This window comes from Neopelma chrysocephalum, unplaced genomic scaffold (genome assembly GCF_003984885.1).
Source record: "Neopelma chrysocephalum unplaced genomic scaffold, ASM398488v2 Primary Assembly neopelma1_121, whole genome shotgun sequence".
Lineage (NCBI taxonomy): Eukaryota > Metazoa > Chordata > Aves > Passeriformes > Pipridae > Neopelma > Neopelma chrysocephalum.
This window is the reverse complement of record NW_020897783.1, coordinates 1,468,787-1,491,418: the sequence shown is the minus strand read 5'-3', so window position 1 is coordinate 1,491,418 and position 22,632 is coordinate 1,468,787. Positions and strand designations below refer to the sequence as shown.

At 39.3% G+C, this 22,632-nt stretch overlaps 1 long non-coding RNA gene across 2 annotated transcripts; it reads left to right on the top strand.

The window, feature by feature from the left end:
- Window positions 1-2,664: 2,664 nt before the first annotated feature.
- On the top strand, window positions 2,665-21,387 carry LOC113974509. Of its 2 annotated transcripts, XR_003536570.1 has the most exons (7): window positions 2,665-2,715; window positions 2,792-2,970; window positions 5,715-5,781; window positions 8,655-8,700; window positions 14,728-14,812; window positions 15,704-15,857; window positions 21,059-21,387. It is a non-coding gene; the product is annotated as an uncharacterized LOC113974509 (long non-coding RNA). The 2 variants fall into 2 exon arrangements; XR_003536569.1 differs by lacking the exon at window positions 5,715-5,781.
- Window positions 21,388-22,632: the final 1,245 nt, after the last annotated feature.

Sequence of the window (22,632 nt, the reverse complement as noted above, 5' to 3'; positions counted from 1 at the left end):
GGCTAAACATTTAGTAAAAGTTTCATGCAAAAAAAATCCCTAATGAATTCTCAGTGTTTTTTAATATTGTGCCTCTTCTATAACAATGATGGCTTTTGGGGACTCTTGCTCACTTATGGGACATGTGGGTCATTGGAAAGCTTGAATATTCATTATGAGATGAGCTGGAACTGGATGTGCAATATGTTTGGTTGAGAACTAAATTTTATGTAAATTCTACAGTGATGTTTTCTGGCTCAGTTAGAATCCATTCTACTGTTTATCTTTATACTAATAATGGTCTCTTGGGCTTCTTTTTAAGCATCTCTGTATACTTTTTTTTCTTTTAAAATGAAAGATGAAGATCCAAAGAAAACAATTTTTAAAGATAGAAATAGAAATACTAGGTAAAAGGAATTAGCAATGCAATCTCTGCATATATTATGTGGAAATCTACTGCAAAATTGCAGCTTGGAATTTTATTCCTAGGACATTAACTTTTTCATGTTTGAACAGTGTTGCTGCTTTGGTCCCCCATTTTTAAAAAAACCCTTTGGGTCTGCTTTTTATATCTATTTCTGGATATTTTTGTAATATTTGTTAAAATATTCCTTCTCCAGAATGGTAAACCCATTTCTCTGGAAGAAATAAAATCTGTGGCATAGCTCTGAAATGAGAATTAACCTTGATTACTACAGTAATTTACTAATCAAAACTGGAGACCTGCTAATCAAGCCTGAATTACCAGCTGCTTGATTTTTATAGTGACATAACCAAAATTGAACATTTGGTAAACAAGAGTCTTATTTATGAGGGGGGGAAATTGGCATATGGCCATATTCATCTTAATATATTTATCACTATATTGTTGTGATTTCCTTATCAGCTGATGTAGGCATAACTTCAGCCATCCACCTCACCCTGGAAAGACGAACATTTAATTTTAGGTTATCCTAGAATTGGAGTCAGAGTAGACTATTTCACATTTTAAGGGGTTTTCTGATCTACCTGTTGTTTTTGGACCCCGGGAGGAGAACGACTGATGCATCACAACAGCCTTGTGTTGTAGAGCTGGTTAGAAAAGCACCTTGGAATAAAGGGAGCAGAAAACTGGAAGCAGAAACAAGAGGAATGGAGAAGTGCCAGCGAGCAGACAGCTGGGAAAAGCTGCAGGAGGAGATGGCAAAGAGCATCCATGGTGAATCTGGGGCCGAGGGGGAGCAGGAGGCTCTGGAGAGGCAGGAGAGAGGACCCAGGGGAAATGGTGGGAGTGAATCACCGAGGGCCTGACGGAGGAAGGCACCGACCGCTCCTGCGAGTAAGTGCATCACTTGTGCAAATGGACAATGTGCCAATTATTGCAGCCGATCTGATGGGTCTGGGATTTTTTAAAGTAGTTGTCTGGTTTCCATAAGTGCAACTAATTTCATGTTTTTAATCATTTCTTTTCGGTCTGATTTCTGTTCATTTTTTCCAGCTCCCAGATGGCATCCTGTATCCACTGACACAGAAAATAATTTCCCAGTATTTTCTTTAATGAATGACCTATTATGAACAAGCAGGGAAAACCCATATTGTGCAATTCTTCCATAGAATAACCGATCATTAATATAAATTGAGAGAAGACCCCAAAATGGGATTTTTTGTTGTTGTTTGAGCTGTGTACAGTATTTTATTGTGTGTTTTTTTAAAATGTCTTGTTCAAATGATATTGTCATGGGTAACTGTGCTGTTAAAAAGGTAAAGAACAGAAACACAAAAAAGATTATTCCTAGAATTATGTGTACAGCATGAAATTCTCAGTTAGTCAGGCTCTTCCCCATTCTCTGCACTTTACTTTAGACCTAATCCCTCATTCTCTCAATTCTTAGCATAGAAAATATATACTAAAGCTAGTGCTGCTTCCATTTTTTCACCATCTTATCTCACAAACCTGAAATACTGTTTTTTCTCTTTATGTACTTATGCTTAACAGGAATGAAGGAGCACAGGGATGAATTGAAATGAGTGAATGGTTTATAGCCTATTCAAACCTTGGGAAACGTGTGTAGTGACTGTATGTTTAGACACAACCCTGCAAAGCTGCAAGGGGCCACAGCTCAGCAAGTGCAGCCCAAATTAGAGCAGCAAACTTACCTGCTGGGATCCATGGGCAGGCTTCAGAGGGGTTTTAAGCATCAGGAAAATATGAGCAACTACAAGGTAAACCAGAGTGCTATTCCTAATATTGTGTACTCTTGGCAGGAGGGGCATCCATGAGGTTAAAGAGTCCAGATTCTAGAGATGCATCCTGTAAGTGCACTCAGAAGGCAATGACTTAGAATATTTTGAAGGCTAAGGAAATAAGAGTGAAATAAGTGGCTTAGAGTTTATCAGGGGAGATATTTTCCCCAACAACTGGAATAGGGCTCAGCTCCACTCCAGTTCACATCCCTGCTTCCCCCTAAAGCCACATCTGTGCACCCAGAAACTTTCCTCAGTATTGCCTTACATATTTAGGATGACTTTTACCCACCATCAAAACTTCAGAAGCCCAACAAATCCACCCAGAAATTTGGATTGTTTCAAAGTGCACTGGAAGATAACAGGAGCTCCACAGAGAGAAGGAGCATATGAAGTCACTGAGGAAGGAGTACTTGCAAGGAGGGAGTGATTGCTAGGGAGGAAGGCCAGAGAAAGAGTGGAAAACAACAACAGAAGTAGTGGCAGAAAAACTCAGAAGAGGGAGCAAAAATGGTAAAGGGACACCATAATGTGTCTCTGAAGCAAGGGAAAATTGTGAAAGCATTCATTAATTCATTTTCAGCCAAAGAAAAAAACTAGGGCATAAAAAGAGGAGGGAAAAAGAAAGAACAGAAAGTAGAACATGTGAAGGAAAAGGGCAGCAAAGAAAGAGGAAATTCAGAGAAAGGAGAAACAAGTGCTGGAAGTAAAGGAGTAGATGGTGGGGGAGGAGGCAGCACAAAGAGATCCGACGTACAGGGCTTTTAGGTAAGTGAATTTTATTTGTATATGTCATTTCCTACTTTTTATTGCATTTCTTTGGCAACCATCCCACAGTTCCATAACCTATAGGTGGGTGGGAGGAGGTGGCTAAGAGGGCAAAATGGTAGTTTTTGGCAGAATATTGACATGACTTGAGTCAGGTCATTACTTGTGGTTGTCATTAGACAAATAGTGAAACTGGGTTAATGGGGCAGGTGTTATGAATCCTACAGGCTAGAGGAGGCTCAGCTTTCAAAACCTGACTCACACAGAAAGGGAGAGGCCCAAATGATTCAATGCAGTGAAAGCAATGGTGAGCAGTGATTTCAGTGCTGCAGGGGCCACAGGGACATATTTCAGATTTACGAGATGGTTCTCAACTGTCAGATGTGCTTCAGAGTCCCAGCAGACCTTGGAAGGTGGACTCTGAATAGGTTTCTGTATTGTTAACTTCCTTCTTTGCAACCATCAGATGGAAATATTTTTTGTAGTGCAAAATGAGATCCTGAAGCACAGGTATACGGCAAAATATGACTTTCATGGAAAATGTTCTGAACTCCATCTTTTCTGGGTACCTTGGTTTATTTTTGCCCTCTGTTTGACTCTTTACAGGCTTTTTTTCTTAATTATCTTGAATTTCAAGTGGAAACATTTCTCAAACATACAGTGTCAAATGAAATGAGTTAGGATTTTTGAAGACTTTAGAACTCATGCAGAAGCTGCCATCCTGAGTCAGACAAAATGTCCATGTAGACCAGTGTTTTCCCTCTGAGAGTGAGAGGAGCAAATGTCTAGGGAAAAACTGTATGAACTCTGATATATCACTCATATAGAGCAATCCTTCTTCCCCTGTGTGCTCCTGCCCTCTGAGGATCAGTGTCAGAGACATTTTGATTTGGAGGCTGGATCTTGATCATCATGTTTAGTAGCTGGTGATGGATTTCGTTTGCATGATTTCATGTAATCCCTTTTATGGTCCATTTACACTTTTGACCTCCACACCATCCTGTGGCCATGAGTTCTGTAATTGCATTATGCGCTGTGAGGATAAAATACTTCTTTTGTTTGTTTTAAGACTGATGCCTGGTCATTTAATTGGGGCTCCTAGTCCTTGTATTTGTGGCAACTGTTGAATAATGGCTCTATATGTTAGAAATTAGGTTTTTGAAATAGAAAATCTCTCTTGCAATTTTAAAGCCTTATGATCAGGCAAGCTCTTCCTGTTGTGAATCTTGCCATGAAAAAAGGAAAAATTCCCAACTCCAACTGCAGTCTGATGAAATTAGAATTAATTAAAGCAAAAAAAGCTTTATAGTGTTCATACTGCACAGATAAGTAGCCTTAGACTTATATGTCCTATGTGGTTCACGTCTTATGTCACATCACAGTGCTCTTATCATTTCCATAATATATGAAATAATCCATTTGTAATGCTATGATCTGTGGCACAACTATTAAATCATAAGTGTAGCAATGGGAGAGTGTGTTCATCGAGTTCTCTGCAACAGCAAGAAGGTGAAAGGCCTGGAAAGTCAGTTAAAAAACTAGGGCTAGACTTTGAACAAGTCACCTGAGCATGGACAGACAGCAATGTACAGTGGGGTGGACTAGGGTGTGAACTCAGAGCTCCTCAGAAGCTTTGGTAATTTCCATTTTTCAGATGCAAACTCCCAGGTACCTGATGTAAATGTGATTGTTTCTTTTCCACCTACACCCAAGCTGTGTTGTGTTTGGTGCTGGGTGAGAGCCCGTGTTGGGTGCTGGCTGTGGGGTGGCTGACAGGGCTGTGCTGTGCACCCTGCTTTGGCCTGATGGGATTTGCCTGTACACCTCCACCCTTGGTTCCTTGGCCTCTGTGGTCCCTGGCCAGGTAGAGAAGGAGCCAGTAACTGTGTGGGCTTGTCTGGCACAGCAAGAGGAGAGGTGAGTCTGAGGGAGCTGGAGAACCATCCAGTGTGCTGGAAGCAGTGTGGAAGGATCTGTGCTTTTTCCTAGTCTCCCGTATTTCATCCTGTGCAGGCAGGAGCAGGAAAGAGAGACGATGTGAAGCAGTGTTTCCATCTTCCTACAGCTGGTAGTTATCCAGCATCCTCTCTGCAGCATCTTCCAGTTCTGTGTTATTGTGTATCATTCCAGTCAGATTGCTTCAGAGAGAGACAAAGAACAGATTCCAGGATAAAATCAAAACTGCTCCAGAAATGCACTGTGTGTGGCAGTATTTGGAGCAGCGGTGAGAGGTTAAAAAAAGAGTTTGACCCTAACCCAAGAATCAAATTTAATGTCAGAGAATTTAATGCAACACAAAGTGTGGTGGAACAAAGACTGTTGGGGGGTCTCTTTTATATTCAGTTGTGATGAGCGATATTCAGCACTTAAAAAGAAAAACAGTGCAATGATTTTCACTGAATTTTATGAAGAAACAGGACAACTTTAACAAATATCACAAAACATGTCACAAATCAATTGTATTGAAAATATATTGGGTTTCTTTAAAAGAAAAGATCAGAAAAGGAAGCAGCACAAGCAGGAGGAGAGACAGCACACAAAGATTTACTTCTGAGTGCTACAAAATATTGAACTAAAAATAACATTAAAGATGAAATTTGCAATGAATCTCAAGCTGCTAAATTCCCAAAGGCTGGGTCTGCCAAAGGCTCTGTTGGTTTCCTCTGTTCTTTTCTGTCTTTATTTAAATATTTTATACAGTTGTCTATGTTCATGTGTAGCGCGAACTGTCATTTATATTTCAGTCCACTCTAAAATGGATCTTAGACTATCTCAAGCTGTGCGCTGCAGAGAGTAGTTTTGAACTGAGAGGTAAGTTGAAGTGGTAGGGACAAATGAAGACTGATATTTAATGTAGTTTTTGTGTACTCATATTTTGCTGTCATGTATTTTGCCTTAAAACTGATTTGTAATTTTCTGCATTTTGTGACATTATGGTAAGATGTGGTGTGAGTGTGGTTTCCATTTAGCAAATCCATTGATGTATTTTTGAGTTGAAGTGGCTGAATTCTGAATTCTGACCTTAGGGTTTAATGTTTAGCAATAACAACATGCAAGTTTAGATCTGCAGTCTTAAATGCTCCTCCTTGTGCTTTGGGCTTGCCAAGGTCAACTTTTTAATATTAGACAGTCCTAAGCTTATTTTAGATTCACTCCTGTGGTAGGCCCACAGGGTGCTTAATATCCTCACAACTCCATTGTCTTAGGAATACAGGGCTCACCTTACATAGAAAAATTGGGACTCACCGTGGAGCTGCATGCTTGGGAGAGATTCTCTCACCCTTCTGGTGTTGGGGGAGGAAGCAGAGAGACCTGTTATATCCCCTACAAATTACAGCAGCCGTGGTGCCTGGGGCACAGTGAGAGCTTCCTAATTGCTCCCTGCAGGGTGGGAGACACCCGAGCTGGGGCTGGAGGGGCACGGGAGGCAGAGCTGAGCCCCCAGCCCAGCACTGACAGGGTGATGGCACGGACAGGCTGCGATCCCAAAAGGAGAAAGAATTCCCTTAAGGGATGGTGGTGCTGCTGTATCCTGACCTTAAGTCAGCCCTGTTGCTGATACACTGTGCTGTTAGATTAGGTAAGAAATGTTAGGATATATTGAGGTAGGATTCTGGTGGGATTCTGCATTGTTTTTACACTAGCATTAGTAGTGTTGGACTCCATTTCATCGATTCTTATAAAAGAAAGAATTCTTAAGAAATTATGTTGCTTTCTTGCTTCTGAACAGTAAGTCATACAGAATAAAAATTTTAAATAATGACTACTAGATTAGGAAGTCTAAGAAGCTTTTGCTACTTGGGAGCTTTGACTATTAAAAATTGATAAATTGCCACTGAAATACAAGCAGCTCTGCAATATGATAGATCAAAGTTCATTTTTTCTCCTAATGCAGAGTTAAGATGAGCAGACTTACTTTTTGCTCATCTTCTTTGCAGATCAAAAACATTCTTTTCTTTTTATTTGAGTGATCAATGTACTAGAAGAGCCCAATGTATATGTTGTGACTGTAGTAAAATTCTTATTCACAAGCCTTTAAGTAGTAATACAGCATTTTGGCATTATGCAAACCTCAATACATCTCAGCACTGCTGTCCAAAGTGTATAGTGTGTCTCCTCCACATAATACAGATGTAAAGGTAATTAATTGTAGTGCATGAAGTGATCTTTCTTAAAATATTTTGACCACATTATTAAAAAGCTAACTCTTCTCAGTAGTACTTCCACACTGAGTTAGCAGAAAGACTTCAGCATATTGTGTTTTAGTGGACTGTATTCCATAGAAAGGACTAGAATGATTGAAATGTAAACCTTGGAAAGACTTTGCTCATGGCTTTTTCCAAATCTATTAATTGCATGTCAAAGTAGCTATATGAGTTTTTATTTTGTGTGTGTAATAAATATATACTATTATTTTCCAAGCATTTATAAATCCACTCTGTGGTAATTTGCATTTTTTAAAACCTTATAAATTAAGTAACACTAATCTATGTAATGAACATGCAACATTAAACACTTTTAAGGGCAGCAAATATGATCATATCCTTCAGAAAATATTTCTAACATGTGTGATTTCCAACCCACTAACTTACTTGTAAGTTGTATAAAAGCTGCAGTTGATAACAAGGTCTTGTGTATCTGGATCTTTGGGTAAACAGTGTCTGCCAGTGTAGCTGGAGGAGACAGACATTTCCATTTTTAAGATCAGTTCTGTGAAGAAAATCCTTACGTGGGTGTCCACAACCTGGCAGCTGATCTGAGGTCGGGCACAGTGTGCACACACTGCCATAACACCCTTCATCCAAGGAGGAGGGAAATCCTGCTTGTGGCCCCATGAAGGTTCAGTGCAGCAAAACACTTAAGCACATAATTAGTTTTAAACGTAAGGGGTGATATATAAGTTAGAAATATACTTTGCTTGAAGATGTGGGATCAAAAACGTTTATGCTGGAAGGAAGTATATAATGCATGAAAATAAATTGTATGGGAAAACATTTATAAATAGCTAGATAGGAAATGATGGAAGCCTTTGATTTCAGTTCAAGGAATACTTACAGATACAGTATTTTATTTCACATTAGTCTTCAGTAGTCTGCCATACTCTGTATCAGGCCATGAAATTTTCATCTATGTAGTCTTAATCTTTGGAACATAAAGATTTACCCTCTCTAAGCCTGATTTGGCTCATCTTGGAGTTGATGACAGAAATCCCAATTTCGCTCTCAAAGGGCATGATTGGACCAGTTAACATTTATTTCAGCCTTGCAGAAGGACATATTCCTGATTTTATATATAAAGTACGCCAAAATAAGATTAAGAGACTTCATGAACATTGCATGGTAAGTCAGTGGCACGTAGTCATAGAACTAAGAATTCCTTCCTTCCTGACTCTCACTTCCTTGTTTTATACTGTACTTTGGATAATGTGTCTGCATTCCCACAGCAATATTCTTCTGGCACACGATAATGCAATAGTTTTGAAATATGCTTTTCATGTGATGTGCGAAAACATAAAATCTATAGATGTGCAGTATACATGGATAAAAGAATTCATATTACAATATGTAGCTACAAGCATAATAAATGGAAATTGATGAAAAGGGAATCTTTCTACTGCTGGGATTTTAAGAATTAGACAAATGTGTGTAGTTCAAATAAGGCAGAATTTCTGCTTCTTGTCACAGGAAGAGCGATGAACATGTATCAGAAGAGAAAATCAGCTGCTGCTTGGTAAGTACCCTATGATTTTTCTTGACTGCTGCCATTTGGGCCCTACCAAGTCCAGTACTTACTGTGCAGATCAGGGCTGCTGACTCCTTACATGTTCATCTGTCATATGAAAAGACAGTCTTAGAAAAACTAGAACTATAGCAATACAATACCATCTCTTCAGAAATATTTTTATTAATTAATTTGCTTTGCAAGTGGGAGCTCAATCAGTATATTGGTGAAGTTAATTCTTGGTCCAGTCTTTTCATCTTGAAGGCAGAAGAGAATCCCAGAGAAATGGCACTGAATGCTATTTTTCTCCTATTTTTATAGGCAGTCATTGCACAGTGCAATATTAGGTGAAGCAAGTCTTTGCTCTAAATATTTATGCTAAGTGGTTTTAATTCTTCTTATTATTGTTGTTTAATAGTAGTAGCAGTAGTAATAGCCTAAGTAGGAGTATTACTGGAAGAGCCTCTGTAAGGCTCTGCCCAAGGAGCTCATTAAAGGATAGCACTCGGGAGATGATGCCCTATCCAACTGGAATCAGCAGGACACAGGAACTACATCCCGTACGATGAATAACAAAAGAAAGGGTAGTTTACATTCTTTGATACATTTCTGCTCGATTAACCCCCAGTGGGATTTTACCCCTCCAGTCACATTTTTTTGTTCCTCTAATCTTCTTTTGTATTTGCTCACTGACCCCAAGCATGTATTTGACTTGTGACCCTATTTCTGTTAATAAAATACAGGCCATCTGACCAGCATTCGCACCACTCAGCTACAAGGTGATGATTACCTCATTGTAAATGCTCTGAGTTAGCAACTCCCAGTGCAAGGCTGGTGGTTGGGTGGGCTGAAGATAACCAGTGGAGGCAGCAGAAGCATAATCTGAACTGTGATTTCGAAACCAAACTACAGATAATAAACTCCTTCAAAATATGTAACTCTGTCCGTAGAAGAATTGTATATCTCCTTATGTATTGTTCAGCTATTAATTAGTTGATAATGTTTAGGGGATTATGGCATGACAAAAAACAATTATAGCTATAATGTGGAAATTTTCAGTGTCTGTATGGGTGGTAGCTTATAAAATCAGAATTATCCCATTTCCATTTTGGGTTATCAATTATAATAATATGCCTCATGAAAAAAATACATCAGCACTCAATGGTAATAATTTCAGTATAATGTTTTGAGGCTAAATTAACACTTGAAAGCATAGGTGAGCTCTTTCCAGGCAAATATTTGTTTTTAAAGCACTAACAGACATGCATGGTGTTTTTTTTTAAGAAAAGGCATAGTAATGAACTTATTCATGCTTTCACCAAATCCTTAAATCATGAATCTTATGAAGAACACTGTTAATTGTGTGTTACATGAAAAAATCATGCCAAAGCCATTTATCAGATATGTAATCTGTGTCTCTGTTTTGTGACAGGAAGCCATTATTTCCACTGAAAAAACAAATCCGTTAAATTTGAACTATTAGATTACAGCAGGGTTAAGGCTGCTTCTGTGCTGTAGAGTCACATCAGGGTCACAGCCCAGTTCGAGAGATGTACTGCAAGAGCTTCATATCTGATTAAGACAAAAAACTGATAAAAATGTAATGCAGACTAACAATATGGAATTATCTGATGCAGTTTGGGGGGATAGGGGCAGGGGGTATAACATCATTCAGTTTATTTGCATATGTTTGTTCTTTCTACTGAAATCAATCTCTTTGAAGGAAGCAAGAAAACTTTAGAAAAAGAAAATATTATTAATGCTGGTAAGAGAACATAGAAGAAAATCTTTAGTAAACATTTCTTTTCCAGTGTTGATTATCATTCTGTCTAATGTTTATTTTCATAGTTTTCTTTGATCCAAACACAAATAACAATAAAGTTAGCTTCATTTCTTTGAACTAACAAAACTATACTGTGGCCAAATTTGGAACAAATTTTTAAGTGGCTTTTTTGTTTTTCTTCAAAGCCACATACCAGATTTATAGAGTAGATATTTGCATAACTCACACCCTCTCCTATATAGGAATGTTTCTACTGCTGTAGGCCTCCTCCTGACTGTGTTGAAAGACTGAGGGCTGTGAACATCTTGGGCACATACTCAATAGTGGTCCAAGGAGCACCAGTGACCAGGGCTCTGGGTCAGGGCTCACCCCCTTGTGTTATGAAAGTTGTTACAGTTTGTAGGGATGGCTCTGTGGGGGTGGCTGGTGGGTTTAAACCCAGAATGGGGTCAGTCCACCCTCACTGCAGTTTTTCCTGGCCATGCAGAGAGGCAGGGCAAGGATGGCAGAGCACCAGCTCCGTGCCCATGGAGCCCTCTGCTCAAGGGGAGCTGACAAGGTGTTGTTACTGCTCCTCACTGCTGGACCAGAACCCAGCACAGGTTCTGTCTTCACAATCTGCTCCCATCAGAATCTGACAGACAAGTATCTACTGTAGACTTAGAAACAACCACATTCCTAATGTAAATATTGTACAATTGTAAAATATGTACTTACAGTACCAGTACCAGTACAGTATTTACCATAGTGCTTGAGACAGGGTCTGCATTGCTGGGGGAGTTTTAGTCTGCACATATTTAAAAACTCTGCCAAATCACAGATCTGCTTAGGAGACCTGGCAGTACCTGCTGGGGCAGTGGTCAAGAGCCCGTATCAGTGATGGAAAGCATGTGTGTCACCCTCAGATTACAGCCAGCATCTATTCTGGCTATTCTGTTCAGCCCTCCTGCATGCAAATATTGTCTCTAAAACTGGTGAAAGTTATGAATAAAGACCACAATGTCAGTCAGGAACCACAGCCTCAGTGAATCAGCTACAGAGGAGCCATATGCTGGATAAACTGACAGCTTTTAAGATTTTTGAGGATATGATACAGAAATATGAGAGATTCTCAGGTTCTCCAAAACTCACTATTTTTTTGCTCTCCCATTATATTCCCATGTTTGTCCCACTGCTTAGCCTGGCTGAAACAAGGGCATCCAGTCTAATGATTGATTGCCTCTGTGAGCAGGTCCAAGTTTCATTCTTAAATCAGCCAGCATGTGGTTGATGACAGGGACAAAGCCAACCCTCATCACTCCCTAAGCAAATCATCTTCTGCTTTACTGTACACTTCGACCAAATTATGATTTCACCATTGAAATAAGTGTCAAAATTTCCACCAGCTTCAAGTGGATTTGGATTTGGCCATTGGCTTCTAGGTGCAAATGGCCTCTTAGAGGCCTTACTTTTAAATCAGGAGGTGTTTAAGTGCTTCGAGAGAATATAAAATTAGTAATGAATGCAAATGACATGAGATCAGGTATTGCTAAAAAGTGTCATTAGAAAATGTTTAAGGTTAAATCAGAACTAATTCCAGTAACTGCAGGTGTCTCACACTTAAGTAAAAATGAAAATTTGGGTTCTAAACTGTGTAGAAGAGTTTTGGGTGAGCCTTTTTACTTTTTATTTTTTCGGTGGGGGGAGGTGGGGGCATTGTTGGTTGGGTTAGGGAGGTTTTTAGTACATATTAAAAAATGCCAAATAGAAAACAGTTGTTAACTTTTGTAGTTTGGTCCACTCAAAATAGAGTACTTCTGGTCCTAGAGGAGAGAGTTCTGAGATGGCAACTAAAGGCTCCTGACTAAATGTGCACAGCCCTTCCCTGCAAAAGAAGACTATCTCCCCAACAAGCATAACCAAAAAACATTATTTATTTAGTTTCTTTTTTTTTTCTTTCTAACTCTGTGAAAGCAGGAATATCAGAGCTGATACTGTTATTATTGTACAGTTCATTTTCATATAAAAATAGTTAGAAATATGGGATTGGAAAAAGCCTGACAGCTCTAGGCTGCGTTTCCTAAATTCCTGGCAATGGTAACATAGGTACAAAGCCCAAAGTGAGCCCACAGCAACATCCACTGTAGATGTCCTGAGGAACAAAGCTAGAAAAGTTAGAGAGCTACATAATACCCATTTCTTGATGGAAGAGTTTGAATCAGTGCATTTCCTAAAGTCGTGAGCTTTACATTCTTACTTAAGTAAAAATACACAGAAGTGCTCATGTGCTAGAAAAAACTCTCCCCTTGTTATGGAAGGAACCAGGACGTTGGCACGTAGAAGCAGAGCCCCTTGTATTCCCTCCTCCCTGAGACTGTGTGGCTTGCTGGGCAATTCAGGGCTAAACACAAGATATTGCTCACTGTTCTTCCCTCCTCCCTTCCTGAAAAAGTGTTTCTACCCTGCATTTCTGCACAGATGAGCAGAAAGCCTTGTAGATGGGTGTAGTAACATCTGCCTGACTCTGCAGAAGCCTGAAGCAGCAGCAATGAGAGGTATAATGCTTGAAAACTAAAGATGGTCAGCTATGCCATGCTGAAAACTCAGGCTGTGTTACAGCTCAAAACAAATGGGAATCCATGTACAGATAAATAGTGTATAGCTTACTGTAGTGATGGTCCCATTTTGGAGGGGTTGTGTTTGCGTTTTAATATTCAGCTAAATAATATTTAATTTAATGTTCTATTATTTTTATATTCAAATAAAATCAAATATCTGCAGTTGTGATAATGTACATTGTCACTGATGGCCCAGGCTGAGGTGGGTGTAAAGGTTTTGTGGTGCCTGGCAAAGGGAGCAGGTGCTGTCCTGGCCTAGCTACTTTGTAGAGTAGGTCTGCTTTGAAAATTCCTCTCCAAAATGAGGACTACTGTGTTCTTCACATCTAGGGACTGAAACACGAGTTGTACCTCGAAAATCTTACATTATATAGTCCCATGGTAATTCTTCTTCCCTTACCTCCAGTAATTTTCCTCTGCTAGGTCCTGTCTGTCCCTTCTGCTCAGCAGGAGGGGGGTTATTCCTTTTCTTTGTTCTATTAATTCTCTCATAGCTACTATCTACTACATTCCATGTAACATCCACATTCAAGCTACTAAGCCAGTGTTCAAGTACTTTAAATCCTCCATTTTAAAACAATAATAAAAGGTTTTTACTAAATAAATACATAGAGCTTCTCTTAGGTCATGCAATAAGGAAACTGAATATAGAGCTAAAGTTCCCAGAACTTGGGAGGACAAAGGAGCAGTTTACTACAGAGCCTCTCCCAACACTCAGAGCCCTGATAGTCCTCAGAGGAAATAATAAATCTTTCTCTTTGTCACTCTTCTCTAGGTTTCTTTTGTTGTTTAGGATTGAAAAAAATAAAAAGTATAGGTACTACTTACAAGGCAGCTTCCTTGATGTTTCTGGTAGTCCAATCAAGGGACAAGATTGTGTGTATAGGAAGGGGACGTGAACAGTTCATCCTGTAAAGGAATTAAAAACAAAAGTGGAAATCCTTTTCAAGAAGAAGAGTGGTGGGGATTATACCTGCATGCTTTCACTAATGACTTTGCAAACATTTAGCCAGAGATAACCTAGAAATCCAGTTGCACTTTATTTAATATTCAGATAAGGACCATTCACCTGCTGTTAAGCTACAACATCTACAATCATTCTTTGAATACTGATAATTATATGAAGCAGACTCCCCCAGAGGCTGGTAGTCTAGTCTGGATTCACCTGGAATACAAAGATGAATAATATTGCATATTACATGCACCCAAGTAGTTGCAATTTATAGAAATGTCCATTTATACTCCTGAAAAAAAGATGTGTATTTCCCTAGGGATATAGTATATGGTGATAAAAACCTGTGTGGGGGACTGTTTGGATTGTAACTCCTAGTGTGCCTGTTGTTGATTAATTGATAAACAAATAAATCATTATATTTAGCCAGATATCTCACTACAGGCCCATAAAAGAGAAAATGTTAAAAAGGAATTTTGTGTGCCTCGCCATAAGGAAGGGTTACTCAGAGACACAAGAAATGAGTACTAGAAGTGGCATCCAAATGGCTCAGAGTCGATGTGTGTACACATTTCTAAAGGATGAGTAGCATTATGAATATGCTCTCCTCGCCCCCTCCTTTCCTCCTCTTTCTCCCATCAGGTGCCTTGTCCTTGTTCTCCCCTCTCATTTGCTGATGGCTGATAACACCTTATCTCCACCAGGGAAGCAACCGGGAAGTTTGCTCCTTCCTCACAAGACTGAGGGTATAATTAGAACCACGCACCTGCTCAGTCCTCCGGTGACTCAGTTAGTCTACATCCATGTCAAAATCCATGCTGTGAGGGTAATTTGATCATCTCACTTACTTTTTTCATATACTTTATATGAATAAACCACCAGTACAAGCCTCCGTTGAGTTGGTTCAGTTTAATCTCACAAATTTGTGTCAACTCTTTGTTGCCAGAAGAATTTTATCATTTGATCTCATGGTTACACTTTAGTAGACTTTAGTACATATTTTATTTCAGTCTCCAGAATATAAAATTCCATTTTGTGTCAAAATCATCTTTTTATTATTATCTATTTATATTTCTGAGATACTTACAGACTTCAGCTGAGATCAGGGTCTTGTTGTACGAGACAATACAGAAACATGCAATAAAAGAATTCTAGTCCCAGGAGCCTTGTAAGCTGAATAAAGGCTGGGAGAAAGGAAATATTACCTCTTTTTACAGATGGGAAACCAAGGCTCTGACAATCTCTCTGTACAACACAGTGTTGTGCTATACAGTGATACTGAAGAGAGAGTTCTGAAAAAGCAACAAAGTCCAGAAACTATGCAAAATAAAGGTGGATTTAAACCCTATTATACTGGCAAACATCCATGCAAGTCCAAATAAGTTAGAGATGCACACTGAGCATCCCAAGGCTCCCTTGGCCTTCTCCATCCTCATGTGTCTCCCAGACCCCCTTGAAAGGCAGACAACACCATTTTTTTTATGCTCTCTTAGGCTTGTACAAGTTTGCCACTGCTTCCTCTAGCACTTAACAAAAATGTACCTCAAGCCCTGCAATGCCACAGGGGTGTCAAATCTCTGACTGCAGCAGCTTCCAGGCTCAGCAGAGATACATCAAGGGTCTGTTGGGTTCTCCTTCCCAGCATCCGAAGGGTAACGTGATCTTTTTGTCCTTGGACAGAGCCTGGAATCTCCTACATTAGAACACTTCACTGCTCCCAGAAGGCCCTGTAAGATCCCAGGGAGGCAGCAGCCAACAGAGGATATTCACTAAAGACCAAGCAGCAGAGCAGCACTTTGGTATTCCCTGAAGACAGCAGAAATGAGAGGAAATGGTAAGTTCACTGTCTCCCTGTCAAAGATGACTAAATTTAGGAGGGGAGTCTGCCAGGAATGGGGGGAGGGGGTATTGTAGGAGTTTGTACAGAGGTGCTTGTGCCCCCTCAGATCTGCTGGGTTGCTGCAGACATTCACACACCAGCCTGCTGAATTTGGTTTGCAGAACTCTGTGAGCTAAACTCTTCACCGTTCTAACTGCACCACTATAACACTGTCTTTCGACTAAAAACCAGTTCAGACTAATTGTCAAGGATCAGATAACAGGAAAATATTTCTATTTGACAGTCTACTATTTTTCAATTGTTCCTCTGTTACATATCTAAGTAAACATTTGTTCCACTTATCATTTCTGAGGAAAAGACATGAATCATTTGACTAGTAAAACCACAACGACAGCTGTTGCTTATTAGAAACAGTCATCTTGTTCAAGAGCCTGCTATGGAGGAGTTCTTCAGGAAACTGTTTCTCCTTTTAGTGCTTTACAGTGCAATGAAAGCAAAGTTGTAGAAATTAGGGCATTTTTGTTTCACTTATGTGATTGGCAAAACACCCAGGTGCACACACATGGAACAATCATTACAGCTGAGTTAGAAGCCCCCAAGAAACAGGAAAATACTCAATTAAGAATGCTACTAATGATGTAATACTTATATTCTTAGACTTTGTGGCATTTATACAGACCCTACATTATAGGTGAAACAAAACTGGGTTTAAGGGTCCCTTGGTAAACAGATTGGATTTTGGTGTTAGATGCAATATTTCTACCAGTTTTTATGCATGTACCAGAAATATTTTTCATCATTTATGTTTTTTCCGCTCTTAGGAATAAATCGACTTTGGATTCATAAAATCCCTAGAAGCCAGTCATCAGTGGTCACTACTACATTACTTTCAGAAAAAGCTTTTCAGGCCAGTGATTAAAAAAAAAAAAAAGAATAATTTTTAAAAGTCTGGTCAGGATGGAAAAAACAGGGAAAGCAACCAAATACTTTTTAAATTAGAAACAAAATAAGAAGCAAAAATTGGACCTTGACAAATTCAAGAACAATGAAGTGAAACTAAGTCAGGTTAGACATAAAGATTTTTTCCCTTCCTGGAGTGCTGATTCAAAGGCTTAATAGATCATAAGGGCCAAAATCTGTTTCTGTGACCTGTGTGGAACAAAATTGTATTAAACAGAGGCCTAAGAGTTGAGCATTTTATGAGACAAAATCACTGGAATGGTATACCCTGTATGATGCCATTATTGTCAGCTTTGAAGGGAGAAGCCAAAGACTAAATGAGCATAGAGACTGCACTAATCCCAGCAGAGCAGAGGGGAGGAACCTTGGCAGGGCAGTGTAGAGATGCTACCAAGTAGTCTGCTCTGCAGGTAACAGGAGAGCTTGTGGCTTTGTGGCTGTTACTTAAATACCTTTCAAACCCACAAAATTAATTTGCAAACATTGAGTAAGAAAGAGTGAAAAAGAAAATCATTTAAATGGATTGTTGGATTATGCAAAAAAAAAAAAAAGGAAAGCAGAGCCAGGAAACTGGAGAGAAGTGTGTCACTGAGCTGAGGTTTATTATGAGTTAGAAATCTGCAAAACTGTCACCAATTCAATAGTAGTATTCAGCGAGGTTTCTAGAGATCATATCCTGCCCTTCATTCACCCTCCCAACACTCAGTGATGGGAGTCAGCACTTTGCTGCAGCTGGATATTTAGAAGTCATTTGTTCTGTGTAACATGCCTGTTCTTACTAATCTTAGTCAAGTAAGTAGTCCATCCTCATGTGTCATCCCACGGAAGTCAAATGTGCTATTAGCATAAGTGATGATTACTTATCTGTGTGAGGTCCTGGGAGGTTGGGTCTTTCAGCATCAGTATACTTGACATGGCAGTCTTTCTATTGTAATTTAATAAAATGGGGCCCAATTCAGTTCAGAGGTGCCTTGAGGAATAAGCTGGACTTAAATGGTGCTTAGGCCTTTGACTGGACCTCTGCAAAGCCTTCATTCATTGAGTGAATGCTAATTAGTCAGAAGGGGGTTATTAAATAATAGACTCAGTTCTTTATCTTTGCTTAGAGCACGATACCTTTGCAAGTGCCTGAGCAAAGTACTGTAAAATCGGAACACACTCAGAGGAAATTTCAGGTACAATTTCTTTCCTTGGTAAAGACAGGGACTGCAAAAATGTCATTAATAAACAGTACAGAGAATTTGTACATGTCAATTCTAGAATACAGTGCACTAAAAATGGGCAGCATAAGACAGTGTGGAAAACTGCATCTCACAGCTGCACTGGAATGGAGATCTCCCCTCCAGACAGGGGGGTGGAAAAGGCCTCATCCAGAACCCTGTGCACTCTGGAAATCTGAGTCTGATGAGTTCTGAATTAGGCCCCTCTTGAGCAGGCACTCTTAGACACCCTCAATATCCAAGTCCTGGATGATTGTGAGCAGTAACACACTCAGTGTAACATCTATAAACAGATCAGTTACCCCTAATCAACTGCTCGGTGCAAGGAGGAATCAATCAGTTCATTTTCTGTGCCATGCACCTCTCCTAAAGAACAGCTCCTAATTGCTGCATGGATAAATCAGGAAGAGATATCACCCATGCTGAACATGTTATTTTTAGGGGTTACAGGTATTTCTAACAGCTGAGAATCTCTTGCTTTTTGGATTTCTTATATCTTTTTGTTCTTCACCTGATTTCTGAGCAGTTACCAGCCTCAGAGTGGCTCCTGTATTCTTTCTGAACCTTCATTTTAAGATTCTACAGTTCTCATAGCATGTACATATTTTGTGAATGCTCCAGCAATTCCTTGTAACTTTTGTGGTCATCTCCTCAATTCATAGTTTCCTCCGATTCCCAAAGTGTAATGGACATATGAAAATTTTTGGATTATAATTTCCTAACCAAATAGCTCTTTTCTCTGCTCTTTGTTACATGTGATCTGCTATAGTTGCAGAACACATCTTCTACGTGACACCACAAGAGTTTTAAACAAAAATAAGATATTAAAAAAAGTCTTAATACAAAAAAAATATTGCCCAGCTGTTCAGTTCAGAGGGTTGGCACAGTAGATCCCAAACAGTAGACTCATTCTAACATTTGATCTTTACCTTTGCTGGCTGTATCTGTAAAACAACCTGCTATTTGTGTATTACTGCATTTATGCTTTTCGACCAAGTGTTTGTGAAGAATTGCATTTATTAATTAGGACATAAATGCTTGCCAAATTAGGCATACCAAAGGCATATATGAAGGTCAATCCTGCACCATCACACGTACAAAGTGCATTTTACACAACGCATTGCTTAGACTTCTGGGGGAAGATTAAAATCTGAATAGTAGATGGCAAACAGGTCCTCACTACCTTAATAACAACAAAGGATCATCATTGTCAATATTAATGAAACAGTGCTAGAAAAGCTTTTTTTATCATTGCCTGGACAGTGTAAGTTTTTCTCCTATTAGATTTTCAATCAAGTTCAGACATTTTTCAGGGTTGAGAGGCCTTTGCTGTCTCGTGCCCTTGTACAGCCTAAGAACATGGCCACACTTCAGCCAGCTGTAATCCATATGAAGTCAATAGGACTTTCAAGTATGACAATTAAAAACCTTTGGAAAAAGCTTGCTTAATCAGTTTTTAAAAGATTTCAAGATCTGTATATGTCCACCATTATTTAAAATAAGCATTTTTTATTTGCTAGCCATCCAAGGACCTGATTTTTCTTCATTTTCCCATTAGCCTGGCAGTTTAGCCAGTAGAACCCTTTTATTCCTCCCACTGGAGTAGCAGAGAGAAATTCATTTGATTCTAGTGGATAGTAGTTGATTTCATTATCATATTATAGAAAATAAAGATTACAATTCGAAATTATTTTGCCTGCAGTCCACACACTAACCATGTAAATGGCAATATGTGGAAAAGTTGACTACATCATAAAAAATTTACTTCCTGCAAGGATTTTCTTGAATTGGTTTCAAAAGAATCTGCTGTTTGGCATCTTTCCTGTACTGAATTTCTGGAGGGTAACTGCATTATGTGCATGTAAAACATGCAAAAGGAAACATTCACTGAACTCTTTCTTTCTGCTACCAAATGTAACTGTACCACATTGTTTGTGTTTAAAAGACTTGCCTGAAAACAAAACTCTACAGGCATACAAGGTTATAGATGTATGCATTGTAAGATAACCACTAATGGAAGGTGAAACACTCTTCTGCTTCACTTGCTGTTGAGTGACAAAGGTTGCATCTAATGATAATTTGAATATTCTGCTGACAGTTTGGGATATTCTGCCCCCACCAAAATAAATAAATAATAATTTAAAAAATAAATAAATGCTTCCAAGTCCCAGAGCAAATGCCTATAAGTCTATAGAAAACAAATTAGGAATGCGTTATTCTCAATGAAAAAAGTCTCCACAAGAGCTATAATTTTATTTTTTTTAGTGCACAGAATAACATAAATCAAAAGAAGCAATAGTCTACCTTGTGTTTTGACTACTTTGACCCTCTTCAACCCCTGCCAATTTTTATCTCATTTTTGTTTAACTTTGTACATCAGAGTTTAATTTTAAACCTGGTCCTGAAGACAGTGATGTATAGGGTACATCAAGTATAGCTTAAATTACCCTCTCCCCAGTGATTTGAAGTTGAGGGGAGGGTCTTACTCCACAACAGGGTGGGAAAGAGAAATGGTCAGATGTTGCCCTTTGAACCTGACCACCCTCAGCTACAGAAACATTTATGCCAGAACATCATTTATTGATTTTATTATATTTTAGGATCTCTTAAAACTGTTGGTGAAGTTTACCATATATTAATTTCTGACACATGCATATAAAACCAGAAATATAGGTTGAGCAGAAACTATAAATATAGACAACACTGCCCAATAAACTTACATCCTTTCACTTATAGGTTTCTATTTCAGCTGATCATTCTGAGCAGCCTGTCTTTGAAAATAAATGTTACCCCTCTGATAAGCTAACCAATTTGAAGATTAAAGCTGCATTTGAGGATTAAAGTTTTTCTTATTTGATTATTGTTGTGTCTTGTAACAGTAGAAGATAAATATTAATAAAATGTTACAGTCCAATTCTGCTCACTTTACGCATGTGAGCATTTTATACCAAGAGACTGAACAAATTATGCAGGATTTGGCCCTTAAACTCAGCACTGACTGCTCTGTTTTCTCAGTCCACTAAGAATAAGTCTCCCGTGAAATGTTACATGTACTCGGCAAACTCCTGAACCCACTGCTGCCACGGAAAACTCTCACTGATGGGTAGCTCCGAGAACTCACCCTCCAATTATGTACCACAGAGCTATGGATGTGTTTTTATTGAGGAGAATAAAAACCACAAGAAGTGCTCTACAACAGACCACAAAATGGGTTTGGCACCTGTGTCTGCTCGGAGCCGAAGTTTCGGAGTTGTGTTATCACGTGGCCCGCTGACCCCAGGAGAGCAGGGCTGACCTTGTCTTACACACAGAAGTCTATTGCTATGACTCCCCTGAGAGCACAAACCAGCTGCAAACTGCTGCAATGATTAACCCTTATGTGTTGTAGATGTAACATCGAGTCATGGTAATAAAGCTTTCACTGCATAACGGATCTCTTGCTTTGTAAATTGTTGCTCTTATCAGCTGCACTGGAGGATGTTATCCCTTTCCTGTGAAGCATGACTGCTGTGTTGTTCACTGGAAAGGAGACCAGATCTGTAGACTTGGTGATATTTATTCAATTGCTTTGAGAACAATACAGAGAATAAATACACTTTGTTTAAGCTAAAAATGCAGTGTGTGAAAACAAAAAAACCCCATGAAATACTCATACATATGAAACAATATATTAATTAAAATCCAGAACGCCTGTAGCAGATTTGAATCTGGGAATGCCAGATTTGCTATAACAGACAACTGTGTTGTTCTGTTGAGTCCAGGCTCCCATTTGTGGAAGTAATTTATACCCAACATTTTGTGAAAATGCAAACTTCCAGCCTGGAAGAGTTAACTGGACAATTACAGAGTTTTGCTGTTTGGCTGGAAACAGACTGTAGCAATCAGCACTCACATCCCCAAAATATAACCAGTGTAAGTCTTATTTTTGTCATGCACCCCAAACACCAGACCCAGTTCTGTGCTGTCCTATTTGCCCAAGCCCAGGGGAGTTCTGAGTGTGTCTCAGCTAAAATCCAAACCGCAGGCCCGTGAACAAGGCCCTGCTTCCTCAGAAACGTGATGCCTTTTATCTCAGCGTGCTTCCTACCTTCCAGCCCATCCCTTGCCAAATCTGTGGCCACATCAAGGCTGTGAAAGCAAAGGTGACCTCAATGTAAGCCACGGTATGATATGATATTTTCTGCTTTAGTCTGCACAGAGCCAGAAACACTATCTGAGAGATGGAGGCTGTGTGTGTCACGAGGGCTGTCACTGCCCACAGTCACTGTTCCAGAGGGGCTTTCCAACATCCCAAGAGCCAAGAGGAATGAAAAGGATTTGTTCAATGTATCCACCCATCGAAGCAGCAGCTCTGTGTGGTTTAGAGGCACAAGAGGTCCTTGTTATTGCTCTGTCTCTCTGCAGCTCAGAGGTTGGACAGACCAAGAGCATTGCAGGGCTCTGTCCACAGCTCCCACAGTTTGTAGGTTTTAAACACAACCTTTTTCAAAGGATAAAACCAGCTTCTGGGTTCAGGAATTAAGTAAAAAAAATCCCTTTGGTATAAATAGTGGGAAAAATAAATTCAATTTAAGGAAACAAAAATTGTT